At 41.1% G+C, this 15,548-nt stretch overlaps 1 protein-coding gene across 1 annotated transcript in view; it reads right to left on the reverse strand.

The window, feature by feature from the left end:
* Positions 1-14,942, reverse strand: part of srrm3 (serine/arginine repetitive matrix 3) — an 85,591-nt gene extending 70,649 nt beyond the window's left edge. The window contains exon 1 of the mRNA XM_016674286.1: positions 14,765-14,942. The gene's annotated coding sequence lies outside the window, so the exon portion shown is untranslated. The remainder of the gene's footprint in view (positions 1-14,764) is intronic.
* Positions 14,943-15,548: the final 606 nt, after the last annotated feature.

Raw genomic sequence — 15,548 nt, forward strand, 5'->3', positions numbered from 1 at the left:
GAGAAAAGAAAAGAAGAGAAAAAAGAACAGACTAGAAAAGAAAAGAACTAGGAGAAAAGAAAAGAAGAGAAAAAAGAACAGACTAGAAAAGAAAAGAAAGGAGCTAGAAGAAAAGAAAAGAAGAGAAACTTCCTCTGTGGGAAATTCTGGTGTATGAGCAGCAAAAAGTAGTTAGTATTTAATGCTGGAGCAGCAAAAACATGTATATTTAACTGCTGAACAAAATCCTTGAAAGAAGTCAATATATTCTTAGCTTGGAGTTCTAATGGACACTTGTGAAGCACAAGAAAATTACAAATTCACCAGCAACAAAGAAGAAACTGCATTTAAAAGAATCAAAATATGAATAAGTTTCTGTTTGAAAAATAATCAAAAGAAAATAATATAACAGTCTCCCTGTGTTTCTTCTTTTTGTTGTTGTTGGTTTTATTAATGGACCTGTTTTAAATTTTTATTGCACTCCCTCATATTGGAATCAGCTCAAGATTATGTGCACAAACAAAGGATATGACCTTGGTTTTAAATGCTCACAGTGTACAGACAGAAAGTATAAGTATTTACAAATTAGATTAAATAAAATAAAGGATAAAACAAACAGAATGTGCTTGTATGTGTATGTGAAACCTTGTGGTGTTCTTTAAAGGGGCATGTTATAATCTTATTCTCTCATTAAAAACATGCCTGGAGTCTTGCCTTGTTTCTTTCATGCATGTTTGAGAAATCCTTAAATCTCCCATGGCAACCACTGAGCTGTGCAAAACACCTCAACGCCGCTTTCGAGATGCAGCTCCTCCTCAGAGCTACAGTTTTCAAGCTTCCAAGCTCCCACCTCACAGACCACCTCTCTCCTGGGACCTCCCCCCCCCCTCAGCTCCTTCAGACTAGCCAGCAGCAATTAGCAAACACCTGGTGTAACTGCACATCTGCTGAGCTCTTCATACTTCTCAGTGCAACGCTGAGGAGCCATGTTGTGATGACCTCCTGAAGATGGAGGGTCAGAAAGAGCAGGAGTTTCTTAAAGAGACAGAAGCCCGATTTCAAAGTGTTAAATTACAAAGTCAAATTTCTTTGATGGGGCTGCACACTGGTGCAGTAGGTAGCACTGTTGCCTTGCAGTAAGAAGGTCCTGGGTTCGATTTCCGAACTCGGGTCTTTCTGCATGGAGTCTGCATGTTCTCCCTGCACATGCGTGATTTCTCTCCGGGTACTCCGGCTTCCTCCCACAGTCCAAAAACACGACTGTTAGGTTGATTGGTCTCTCTAAATTCTCCTGTGTGTGCATGGTTGTTTGTGTTGCCCTGCGATGAGCTGTCCAGGGTGACCCCGCCTCTCGCCTGAAACGTTCGCTGGAAACAGGCACCAGCAACCCCTCCCGACCCCACTAAGGGACAAGAGTGTAAAGAAAATGGATGGATGGATGGAATTTCTTTGATGTCATGTTTGATACATTGACCAACATAATTGGTCAGAGTGACTGCTTGTGGTAGCTCAATCAAACTGATCAAAGGAGGAGACGACATGAGATGGTAGGACAACATGAGTAACGTCTCACCATGCCTAATGTAAATGCAACGCACGGCAGATGACATGCTTCGCTAAGATAACCTTCTTTCAGATGCAGAAATAAAACAGTCCATGTTACCTCGTGCCGATCTGATACAACTGCATAGCTCTAACGCTCATCTTGGATTTTTTTCCCCCCTCAGAGGGTCTGCTGAGCAGTAGATAACGGGCTCAGTGGGGGCTACCACATTTCAGGCTCCTCTCTCCTTGCAAATCAGTCCAATATCAGGTTTGAATTCACAAACTTTGCCTGGGAGACGCTGTCTGATAGAGCTCCTAAATAATTCACCAGCCACTATCCTTGGATGATATGTGTAAACTCTGTCTGAGGAGATACAAGAAGGCTGCCCGGCTGTCTGAGAGGGCAGAGTCACGCAGGGCTTTTAGTTCCTCTCCTTTACAGACACTGAAAATACATCCATCTGTGCTGTTCTTCACCTTCGTATTCACTTTTTGTAGAGAACTCATTGCGTCTAATTTAACTCAAGTGCACAGCCAGGCCTGTAGAAATGCTGCTGGTAAAATCAATTAAGTTACAATATAAAAGTCTGAAGCAGAATTGATTTTTGTTTGAAAGGAATAGACGAGGCTTTTGAGAAAAGGTTCAATCAAATATTTCTTAAGACTGTGTGGCATGATCCAGAAACACAAGCTCTTTTTTTTTACCCCCTTAATTAGCCGTCGTACGTAAGAAAAGCTCAGTATAATTATGTACATGTAAACTGATGAAAAGGTCTCCTGGAAATGACCTTTACATACAATGGCAGCAAAAAATAATTAAAAATCATCCTTAGTTATTCTTTTAGACACTTATTTAAAAGAAAATATTACAATATCTGGCAACTTATTTGCCCCCCGCAAAAAAAAAAAAAAAAATCAATCTTGAAATATAAAACTAAACCCTGCAGCTCTGTTATATTTAATAAATGCCTAGTATATGAACTGAAAGGAAACTGTCCAGGGTAAACTACCCTGGATAAACCAATAATTAGTATAGTTTTTAAAGCTTGAAGCAGTGAGGCAAGTTAAAATATTGATGATATTTCAGCGCATCTGAACACACAGTAAATTAAGTATTTTTCCATTTCTTGCCCAAAAAATATGTGATAGTTGAACCTTTTGTTCCATTATGACACTTTCTACCTTGGAAGTTTTCTTGTGAAAGAGCTGAAGCCCTGATAGTTTGAGCCAGATTTGTAGATTCAGATCATTAAAAGCAATCACTGTCTAGACTTTCCTATTGAAGCGGAAAAAAACTGAAAAAAAACACACACAACAAACACACAAAGCCCTAAAACTAGTTTTGAAATCCTTTTAATAGATTATCTCTGACGTGCTGAGCTTTGCAAAGCGCCCATTTCTTTGTTCAGAAACGAAAACACATTAATCCTGCTTTAAACGCAGGTCAGATTTTTAATTGTCAACTTTATGTCTCTTAGAAATTTGCTACCATCTTCTCTTATATGAATGCATTCTTATTTGTGCTCTGAATAATAACTTCGATATGTGGACCTGAGCGTTTTTTTTTTTAAATAAATATCTTCTCCTTGTCACCATTTCCTACTGATTTCTCCATATCAATCAATGCATAAACGCTCAGTAAGTACTGAGGTCGTTTACTTAAACAGGTTACCATTCACAGAAACATCTGTTTACAGGGTCTAACACGGCAGGAATATTCAATTAACTTTAACTTATTCATGCAGAGACAGACTGACTGTTTCACCCCATCCCCCGTCCCACCAGATGTCTGTTTGACAGGCTGTAGAGAGCAGACTAGCTGCTTTGAGCACACACACTCCTGACCACAAGACACAAAAAGCAGTGCCACTCAAAACCCGCACGCAGGTTTCGGTTTTACACCGAGGTCCCTCTGCTACCAGAACCCGCTGGTGCGCACCAGCTCTGGAAGCAGGCTGCTAATTCAGCCTCGGCCGGCATTAATGGCAGAAAGAGCTGCGAGGATCGCATCCGGCTGCGCTGATGGAAAATTCCCAGAGTGCTCTGCAACGGGAAAAGACAGCAAAAGCAGACTCTTTTGCTCCCAGCATCACCTTTTCCTGCTTCTATTCCTGTGTGTCCTTGGCTGGGTTTTTCTTTTTCTCCTCCCTGTCTCTCTGGGGTAAATAAAATGGATTCTGCCACATGCTGAAGCTCAGCACTGATGGCATTTGGTCTTCTGCACCTGTCACTGAAAACAAACGATGGCGACACAAAGTTCCTGCAAGTAATTATAAGCGCTGTGTTTGCATAACGGCAACTGCTTGCTCTAAATGGAAGCTGCGGATATGCAACATGATTCAGATTAAGCGCATAAAGCGCAGACGGAGGCTGTGGAGAGATTATACCAGCCTGCTTTTGTAAACAGGGGTTTTAATGGCTGAGCCAGCGAGGTTAGTGTTCTCCAAACAGGCCATTACTGGAGCTCTGTCTCATTTCCTCAAGTGACAGATGCTCCCTGAGTCATCATCTTATCTCTGGCCGATCCTCTTCTCCACATCACCCACTCAGGATTATGACAGTGGCAGAGGGGCTGCCGAGAGGATCGTTTCTCCCACTCACTCTTTTGTTTTATCTCCAATATCCATCGCGCCGGAGGGCCCTCTGAGGAATACTGGCAAACAAAAACAATCGACAGCCATTTACGGCGGCGACGTGTGCAATAGGGCATCATCACGGCATTCGCAAACAAAGTGTTTTGGTGACATGCGCCTATAGATCTTCTGAAGCAGTTTGGGTCCTGTGCGTGGATTTGAGTGGTCCGTTTGACACGGATTTCTTAGCTAATCTGCATAGACAGATTAGCTAATTTTATCTTTTCTTTAACAACACTGTAAAAGCTTTAAGCACAAACAAACTGTTGTGCAGTGGAGGAACAATAATGATTCCAACAGATTCTAGTTTCATTTCTTATCAGAAACAAAATGGTTTGTTAAATGGAACATTTTCAATCCAACCCTGCCAGGGGTTTGAGTAATTTTGCACCCCAAGCTAAGAAGTATTTAAATTTTACTCAGAAACAGAATTTGAGACTTTTTCCTGTAATTTCTCTCAAATTATTCAACACATCAAATTGTACAGCCAAATGTAATGATTTTATATTTAATACTTGCTTAAAGGTTATTATTTGAAAAACAAGCCCATTCAGAATGCAGCATTCAGAATATGACTGCACATAAGTAAAGGCTATGATTGCTCACACTGTGACAAAAACAAATCTGGATTTTTTTTTTAATTTATTTAGCATCAACAAATCAAAAATGATTAAGGATGGAGTGTGAATGAGAAAAGCAGAATTGCAAATAAATGGCAGCGGTTTTATTGCAACTTTGGTTATATTAAATACAGAACGAGAAGCAAAATGATGTGAATAAAACGAGACCAGATTACAGCGAAACGACGCCATTAACAGTCATGAACCATTTTACATGCAAGAGCCAAGTAAACAGCGCAATAAACTGTGTTCACATCACGCAAGAAGGCGTTTACTCAACTGAAGGTGTGCCTAATAACAATAAAATGATATATTAAAGTTGCTTATGGAGCATTTAAAGTGACTGGTTGGGTTTAAAATTCAGCTTTGTTCCTGTTTAAACAAAGGAGGACAGGAAAGAGTCAAAGACGTAAGAAGGTTGGCAGGGAGCACACACACGAAATGAGTTTTTCCACCCACTCCTCTTTGTTCCAAGGCCTATTTGGGGGATGCTAAATGTGTGAAGGGAGAGGGTAATTTTCCAAAGACCCCCCACAAACACACACACACTCCTCATTCACCAGCAAGTCTCCCCAGATGACCCACATCCACATCGTATCCATCCATCCCTTCGGCCCCTTTCATCAATAAACCTTTTAACTTATATCACTGTGAAACGTCTAATGTGCAGAGAGTTTTCCTCTGATCGGTTTCAATGCTTTCCAGAAACAAAGGTTGATCTAACAGCTCAACTTCTCCCAGAGAGTCGTCTGGTCAAAATAAAACACTCAAAGTAGGGCAGAAATGATAATTGTAGGCCTTTTATTCATTTGGGAAAATGTGTTGTTCAGCTGACCCAGTTCAGAGCTGCAGACTCCTAATGATCCGTCCTGACTGCTTCAATTTCTAATACTTAAATGAGGAGCAGAAACCTCACCTTAAGGCCTCGATGGTTCTACTGTGGGTTTACTGATAGAAAATGATTCACGGTAGCATATAAATCTTGCTTTATTACTGTTGTAAAACATGCTCTGATAATTCTGTGAACAATTATAAGAACGGACTGATTGCTGGACTGTCACATTTAGAAGCTGTGTAATATTTTCCTTTCAGTTCAGAATTGTGTTGCTCCATAACATAAAATCAAAATTATAAAACACTGAAGTCTGTGGTCGTAACCTGGCAAAACAGGGGGAAAAAGTGCATGTTGGCAATTAGTGTGGGCTTCTACAATGCTTTCTGATACCAGCATTACTGAGACAATGATTAATATTTCATAGTGAACCACAGCCACAAGAACCTTTCTGGATCTGTTGCATCAAATGTGATTTTAAAGAATCATTCGCTCAAATATATGAATGAACGATGAAATAGACAATATTGTTTTCTGTGTGTGGAAACGGTGATAGAGGAAAGTGTGTGTGTGTGTGTGTGTGTGTGTGTACTTGTTTAGCTAATCTGGCATATTTACAAACCTTCTGAAGAAGTTATCTGAAAATCAGGGGTTAGGTTTTGAGGCAAGTTGTGTAAAATGAATGGAAGTCATGCAAAGTCCCAAAATGGATGGAAATACAAACTTACGTGTGTGTGTGTGTGTGTGTGTATTCTTGTATATTCTAGATATAGAGGACCATTATAACCATTTTTACCTGAAAAAGATGGTCATTTTTAGGAAAAAGGACGTTTCCCTGGTTTTTACTTTTTTCAGTTGCGATGAGCTCCTAAACTAGGCTTAGAGTCATGATGTGAATTAAGTTCTGGTTAGGGTTAATAGAAGTAGTAATGGTTCGGAGTAGGGAAAATGTCTATGTTAGGCAGCTACTAAAATGAATGGAAGCCTAAACAAAGTCCTCAGCAGGATGTGTGTGTGTGTGTGTGTGTGTTTAATACCTTGGAGTGAGCAGCAGATGGTTTTGTGTTGGGCGTAGCAGCTGCTGCCGCTGCCCCTCTCTCTATTCTTTCCTGTGTCCGGCCCCCACACCCACACACAAACACACAAACTGCTCCTGAAATGTACACAGCAGTCACCTGACGTAACTGGACGCCGATCCGCTTCATTATTTATCAGCTCGCTGACACGAACGGCCCTGATAAGTCTCAAACAGAGCCTCATCAGTTCCCCAGAGAACGGATGAACGTGCACGTTGTGACATCGTTCCTAAATTATGAGGGTAAAAAGGTTCAGAGATGAACTACGAGTGCTGGGATAAAAGGGATAAAGCATTTAACCGCTTCGCCCCTTCATCCGTCCATCTTTGTTTCTCCCTTCTTACTCTTTAACTCCCTCCTTCACCTCTCCACCTAGATGCAACTTCAAAGCAGCTCTGGAGTCAGTTGGATAGAGGAAGAGGGTCCTTTGGGGGACCTATGGCAAACACACACACACAGTACACACACTCAGAGCCAGAAGATTGCTAACAAGCAGTCAAACCGTGCCCTTTGAGGAGTAACAGTGTGAACGCTTCAAAAGGGCTCGACTCAAAAATGAGCGCAGCCTCTTTTCTTGACTGCACCGACTTCAACAATGCGGTTTCATGTGCTCTTCACAGCACACACACACACACACACACACACACACACACCAAAAAAGACATCCCCCGTGCCCACACACAGATGATCACTTGACAGAACATCAGTCTACTGCCAAAAAAAAGCAGATACAGAAGTAAAAGCAAGACTAATGTTAGGCTTTCCATGAAAACTTCAGCGGGTGGTTATTATTTAACGTTTATCAGCGTGAAAAGTTGATTTGAGAAAAGAGAAAAGGAGGTATAAATTATTCAAATCGCAGCCAGTTTTAAATTTAATGTCTTTTTTTTCCCTGCCTCTTGATGAGGATGTATCTGGGGCGGAGCCGTCTTTGATCAGGAGATGAAGCAGACGCTCTCTTGATCTTCCATCTCGGCTTAAATACTCCTCACAGTCGGGTAGCTGACCCGAAACCTCAAGTTCTGTCCTGAAAAGTACTGAGAGAAAAACTCAATTAACCCTAAATTGACTGGTGTGATCTCCAAGAGAAAGCGATGTTTTATGAAAGGCCAAAAATAATACAGGATTATGACGGGTCAGGTGAGAGAATAATAAAGGTGAAGATAGTGACATAAAGAAGAAAAAAACTTAAAGCTGCACCAATCAAATAGTTTGACAAATCTGATTTTTCAATGGCAGAATTAGTAGTTTTGTGTTTATTTTTTTTTTAATTAAAGAATTACAAGACAATACAATCTAAAAATAGAGATTTTTAGTCAGAATAATGTCACCAATAAAGTAAATACATTGAATACCATCCATCTCTGCAACAATGGATGCACAGCAACTTGCTTTTAGCTGACTAGTTAGTTGGGCTGTCAGCTCAGGTAGCCAGCCTGCAGTAATCTGCTTAACTTAGATGCAGCTTCTAGTTTATTAACTGTAGCTTTTAAACAGTTTCCCTCAACCGTCTGTATCTTTTGTGCCTTGAAAAAGGTCCAAATACCTCTACCTGGTATTCTTATTAAACTCAAAGTGCAGCAAACCACACTCTGTAGGCTGGCGCCTTCATAAAACAAAAACAGTGGGAGTATTTAGTTTGTAACCCAAACTTTCCTCTGCTCGCCTGGTCGGTGCATCTCTACAAAACCCCTCCCGCTCAGAAAGCTTATATAGAAAAAATGAATTCGCCCAGCAGGAAAGCCTCCTTCTAGCTTAATACAAGGTAATGCGGGTCAGCAAAGCCGTTGGGATATGTCTGAGTGCATTGCTGCCAAGAGTATAATGACTTACGCGGAGCAGTCCCCGGACGGCTCCTTTCCTTTGACAGTAAAAGCTTTAATTCTGAGCCTACATTTCATTTGCTGCTTCTGTCTGAAATTGCACTGCCTCTTCACTGCCAATCACAGTAATGTGCACTTCAGCTCGGCTGTCTGGGTCTGTTGTGCCTTGACCCGGCTGCTCGCCCGCCAGTGTTGTCAGATGGGAAAGCTTTTGGCGAGCATCAATAACGTCTCCCGCTCGGAAAGCAGAGAAAGCCCTAATGTGTATTATTTTATGATCATTTATTGCAGTCCGGGACGGACATTTTAGTGGCTACGTCATGAATTGAGCAGCACAATCCTTTCATTGGACCGTGTACGTGCTAATGTGGCTTCCAGTACAGAAATCCTGCTTCCACATCACAGGCTGTTTAAAATTTGCCCAGTGGCTGATTTTATTTCCCCGTTTCCCTGCTGGCGTGGATTTAAAGGTTTTGTTCTACACGGTGCGCATGAGGCATCCCATCAGGCGCTGTTGTGATGACGTTTAGCCTCGATTCGCGGTAGAAACCATCAACACTGTGGACTTGGCCAAATAACACTTCCCAGGAGGAAAAGGAGAAAACAGAAAGGTGTTAATTTGAAGCCAGAATGTATTGTTTTACCGTGAATTCACAGCCAGTGCTCTGATTAAATCTAATTGTTGGGGTTAAAATGTAACAAAATACTGTTTGGGTTTTTAAGTTGTGCATTTCATCCGTCCTATTTTCAGAGTGGGTTGGTTATACAGGGAATATTTTTAATAGTTTAGGGAAAAATATTGGATTATATGAACAAGTTTGGAATTATTGTGGATTTTCTCTAATTCACTCACAAAAGATCAAATTTATACATACAGAACCAAATATGGTATTATTTATAATTCGGCATTCCCAAATCTGATAAAGCTCTTATCCTCAACTCCAACGACTCTCTAATCACATGGAAAGACTTAGATTTAAAAAGCAGTGGCAAAGCAAGTGAGGTGGATTAGCAGCGCTTGACAACAACTGATGGTGTCATCCAAAATGTTGATAAAAGTAGGTTCATATAATTTAGGTTTTTTTAAACAAACTCCTTTGCCATCTGTCAGTAAAGTAGCTCACAAAAACTATGAATTGGTCTCTAGTTTGGCTTCTCTTCCTTCTAAACTCACACAAACCAACACATTTAGAGCGCAGGTCCTCTTCTGCCATCACTGCTGCAAATAATCTGTATCACCCAACTGTCAAGAGCTTGAACAAACCATTAGCGTATAAAAAGACAGCTGCAGTAGGGAGAGAGAGGAAAGAGAGGCTGGTATAGAGTGGCTCTTCTTTTTTTTTTTTTCCCCATCGCAGGCTGGGGACTATAGATTTGCTCTGCTAACATGTTAGGTGGGTGTAGGCGCTGAAGCACCGAACTAAGAGAGCGAGCTCTACACAGTTGTAGAGTGGCTAATGTTGGCAATCTCCGCCAGCGTCGAGGAGATTCACAGACTCGAACTTGGAATATCAGAAATGAGTCATGCTCTCCAGCTCCAGAAGCTGGCTCCAACAGACGCCGAGGACGCAGAGAGAGAGAGAGAGAGTTACCTCACGGTGAAGCAGAACGGAACAAAAACAACATAAACTCCCACACTGAATCTGAATGCAAGGGAAAAACAAAAACAAACAGCACTTGGTGATGCATGTGCTCTCCTGCAACGGTGAGAGGGATGGGGATGAGGAATCAAATACAAACTCCTCAAAGGAAAGTAGGAGAGGGTGTGTGTGATCGTGTGTGTCCGTGCAGAGGGTGTGGGATAAAAGTGGATGAGAGTTATCATTCGTAGAACAGAAGGAGTGGCGCGACAGCAACAGAGATGGCGGCGGGGCGGAGGGAGGGAGTTCCTTATAGAAAACGCTTCGGTAAGCTCCGATGACAGGAGGAAGGAGGCCAGCTTTAACTGAGAAGTTTCCTTTTGAAGTTTCAGATGAGAAAACATGACACAAACATTAAAAATGCTTCAGACCAAATAAGTATGAAAGAGCTGATTCGTTAGGATTCTCCCCGAGGATTCCTGATCCACTCTGCTGAAAGGTAATTAAAGCGAGGCTTAAGGAAAGGAGATCGGGGTGGAATTTGTAAATTGGCCACAGATGATTATCTGTTTAAGTCTTCACCACTTGCAAATCTCAAGTTAATGGCGTAGACTTGGACTTAATTTATTGTCATTGCACAAAAACACAACAGTGAATTTGGCAACGAAATGTTGTCGCTTGGCTACCAGAGTAGACAGAAAAAATACTGAAAAACTACAAGTGTGGCTATAAATACACATACGTATTGTAAATAAATAAATAATAACACAGCTCTGGAAAAACACAGAGACCACTGCAAACTTAACAGTTTCTCTGATGCTACTTTTTATAGGTACGTTTGATTAAAATGAACATTGTCCTTTTATTCTATGAACTACTGACATGTTTCTGAAATTCAAGGAAAACGTTTGCATTTATTTGCAGAAAATGAGAAAAAAATCAAAATCACGAAAAAGATGCAGTGCTTTCAGACCTCAAATAACGCAAATTAAACAAGTTGATGTTTATTTAGAAAGAACAACACTAATGTTTTAACTCAGGAGGAGTTCAGAAATCAATATTTGGTGGAAAAACCAGGAGGTTTTCAATCCAGTTTTTCCAGAGCTGTATATTGCTAAATATATATGCAAGAGGCAAAACTAAAAACAATATTGAACTGGTAAGACAGTCAGTAAAACATTGAATTTATCATTGAATTTAGTAACATTTTTGCCTCTTTAAATTTAAAAGTAAATGTTTGCCAAGACCCACTTGTCTATCAATAAGGTCAACTTTTTACATTTCTTTCTTCCTTTTTATTTGTAAGGTTTTTCCTTTGCATCACCCTGAAAACCAACCACAGTTGTAAAAAAATTAATTGGCAGCATAATGCTACATAAAGGCTACCTGTTGGACGGTGAAAAAGACTGGAAACTGGGCTGGTGGTTCACTTTCCACAAGGACATTCACCCAAAACATTCAGCCAGATCAAAGCGTTTTTATGTCTCAAAATGGCCCAGTCAAAGTCCAGACATCTCATGAGAATCTGTAAGCGTACTTGAAAAACGGCGTTCTATGCGTCTCCTGTGTTGTTTTGTTGGATAAAATCCCAATAAAATATATTGGGATTTATATTTTATTGGGATATATAAATAAAATATATATATTTACAGCTACATGTCAGGTAGCTGTAAATCCCAACGAAATGCATTGTGTTGTTACAAAATGTGAAAAGTTTATGAATACTTTTGCTGTAAGTGGAATATCAGAGTAGTATGGGATGCATAATGTAAAAAAAAAAAAAACAAAAAGAAAAAACACTTTCGAATATTTCAATCCTCTGTGCAACACATATTGGGGATAAGCCTCATTATGAGTAAAAATCCAGGTTTAAACCTACCGGATTTTCTGCTTAATCCTTTGAACAAGGGCCTCAACGTCTGAATTATTGCAAATCATAAAGTAATTTCGGAGGCCGACTTTCCTGCAGCTTTAAAATCAAACTCCATTATACGAAACGGCCTTCTTCGAACAAGCCGACACAGACCTGCTGCGCTGCGAGTACCGCAACACTCTTCTTCCGCAAAGGCACATAATCTCAGACCTGCGCTGTGAGAAAACGTCTGGCGGTTGCGCTTTTAGGCTCGGCGGCAATCTTAACATCCTTCCTCCGCTCTGCCGCCTGCTCAGATGTGCCCCCGCGTGCTCTCTCTCACCCTTCGGGGCTTCGCCCTTCAGGAGAGCTGAAGTAAGAGGAATTAGGACAGGAGGAGGAGCCGCGTGAGTGTGTGTGTGAGACGACGGAGGCAAGGAGGGACGGCGAGGAGCGTCGCTGAGATGCTGGGAAGCGGTAGGGGGGAGTGTGGGGTATCACCGCTGATCTGAACATGAGGCAGCCAGGAGGCAGATGCTCCGGAAGACGAGAAGCAGGATGAGAGTCAGGAGGCAGCGGAAGATGGCATTTCTCTCACACCTCTATGAGCAGCCGCATCCTAATGCAAGCTAATCCCTCTATCAGCCTCTCACCTCACCTGGTCCTATCTCTCCAGTAGCGGCACTGTGACAAAATGGAAGGCTGCGTTTAGAGATACGCTCCACGCTCTGGCTCGGCCGGGTCGGACCGGCGCAGTGGAGCTCGGAGCGCTGTGCAGCCACAGGGATCACGTCAGGGTTGTCACCGTCCTGCCTTTTCTCTCTCACACACACACCCACACACACACACACACAGAGAGAGAGACAGAAGAACACACGCTCCCGCTGACTTTTTTGTTCCTCCACTCAGCAGCATGTCGCAAACCAAGCGCTGATTACTGATTCGCAGGGCGCTTGTACAGACGGAGGCATGCATTCAGCTGGTATGTAGACGCTGCAGAGACTCGCACTGCGTATCCTAATTTCACTTCCAGTTTCTAATGTTATCAGTAATGTTTTATTTATAAATGATCAGCAAATAAATGTGGTCAGCCCAAGAGAAAAGCACCGACTGTCTGCTTTCAACAAGAACCAAACCAAAAATTGTCCATTATTTTACCTCAGGTTGTCTAGAAGTTTAGGTGGAGAATTGTTTCAGTTCTATTCAGAAATCCTTTATTGATCCCAAATGGAATATAAATGTTGTTGTAGCTCAAATCACAAGTTTCTTCAAAGGGTTATTGTAGATGGTGATGGCTGTGGACATCTTATCGATTAAGGGGAACAACTCACTCGTGATTTTTGCAATTCTGTCAGATTAAAAACATTTTGCGTTGGTATTTTACACCATTTGAAAGAGACAAAAAAGCAATTCCAAGCAAAATATTAAATGAACTATTCTCTGCATGGTGACGGAGACTGTGCACACTGCAAACTGAAATACTTTCAAAATCACTTTCAACACAGCAAAGCACGGTGATGGTAGTATCATGCTGCCAGGTGTAAATGTGCTCCACACCTCCCTCTTTGTCCTTTGTTGTATTTCTGAGACTGCTTCATCATCACTTACTGCTGCTAATGTAATAAAATATTTGTGGTCTATTCAGTGGATATAAAAGCATTTTTAGAGAAGACCAATAAAAAAATCATTAATATCTGCAATAATGTGGAAAATGCTTTAAAAAAACCCTGAAGCTATTAATTAATTATAATTTGTTTGCATTAAAAAAATATTTAAAAATGAGTCACTAAGCTGACTGTAGGCTATGGGCCAGAAGAAAGATGCTGGAGTAAGCCCTGCTTCAATTTACACCCAAGATTGAGTTGCTTGAGTCCTTTTATCCTTTTTGCAAAAATATTTACATTAATTAAATGACATTTTTTTAAACTACAAATTTGACATGATTACATGGTGTTTGACAATTTGTTGTAACTATGTACCAACTCCCTTTTGACTACCGTTAAGCAAATACATCTATCATTATAGATAGATAGACATAGCAAGTCAAGTCTAATTCCTATGTTCCAAACTAAACGACCTTTTGTGTAAAGTTTTATATTTTAAGAAATTTTAATACAAAATATTTACCTTTTTTACTATATTTCTGTTCTAAACGTCACCCATACAACATAAAAATGAAAATGGCATCTCTTTTATCTAAAGTATTGTTTATTTTTTAAAGGCGTTGCAATGCTTTTATTTTTGTTTTCATGGTACCAGTGGTAGCTTTAAGATACTTTTTAGGAGTCCGGAAGAAGTGAAAAATAAAACTGACGTCTACAGCACGAGCCATGATTGTAACTTACCCTGAAAAAGCGAAATAAATAAATAAATAAATAAATAAATAAATAAATAAATAAATAAATAAATAAATGTTCCACAAACAAGCAGAGAGGCAGTTCAATGAAATACAGCACGCGCCTTAATCCACATGAACAAAAATGGCTCCGGAAATATTAAATGTCCCGCAGCGAGGTGAGACCAACATACAAGCGCCAGCTGGCCACTGTGTATCGACAGACGGAAATAGGAGTTATAAAACCTCAGCATCATCCGCAGAGCTCGGAGATGCTGCTGCCTGGCTAAAACACGGACTCCCCTCAGCCTTCTCTGCCACTGCTCCTCCTCGCGTCACTTATAACGGGAGGTAAACATACGGGGCCGCAACCAGAACGTAAACACCCCTTATGCTGCTATCCCGTATTTATGAAGCCAGGAGGAAAAGGGAGAAGCCCGTCAGTCTGCTCCAACTTAATCCTATTTGAGCCTTGTTAACAACTCTTACCTTGTCCCTGCTCCTTTGTCCTGTTGCGGTCGGTGTTTCTGCCGGATATCGGTGTGTATTCTCAGTATATTCGTGTATCTGGGACTCGGGTGTGCGCTGGTGCTGATGGTGAGCCGCAGCTTCGGTCCCTCCGCTCGGCTTGTGGTGCTGAAGTGGACAGCGCTTCGAGCAGCTCCGGGAACAAAAACCCTTATATGGGCTTCTCCGCCCTCGTCACAGAGCATAGCGCCCTCTGTCAGAGCGGAGGAGCGCCTACAGCACAGAGGTGACATTGAGCACAACGAGTAAATTATTCCCATTTTAACGACACAGGAATTGATTTTTAGATTTTTTATTATTATTATTTTTGTTTTGGTTATGGTTATTAACTAAATCCTTAATTAAAACTACAAAAAACAAAATCAGCATTTTCATTAGGACCTAATTTATGATGACAATAAGTCAACATCTATACCAGTGGTGCCCAAAGTCGGTCCTCAAGGGCCGGCATCCTGCATGTTTTAGTTCTCTCCCTGGTGGTAGTAACCTTTTCAGCATATCAGTATTCTTCTTAGGCCTCTAATGAGCCATCATTGGATCCAGGTGCGATAAACCAGTAAGAGAATTAAAACATGCAGGATCCCGGCCCCGACTTTGGGCACTACTGCTCTATACAGCTAGGACCCTTTTGCATGTAATCATGATATAAATGTAAAACTCAATGTGTGCTGTCGGTACTGTCTTCCCATGTATAGACAGCGAGTTGAGCAAAGCTGACAAGTGAGATGTTAAAAAGTTGAGATAT

This window comes from Poecilia formosa, unplaced genomic scaffold (assembly GCF_000485575.1).
Source record: "Poecilia formosa unplaced genomic scaffold, Poecilia_formosa-5.1.2 Scaffold93, whole genome shotgun sequence".
NCBI classification, from domain to species: Eukaryota; Metazoa; Chordata; class Actinopteri; order Cyprinodontiformes; family Poeciliidae; genus Poecilia; species Poecilia formosa.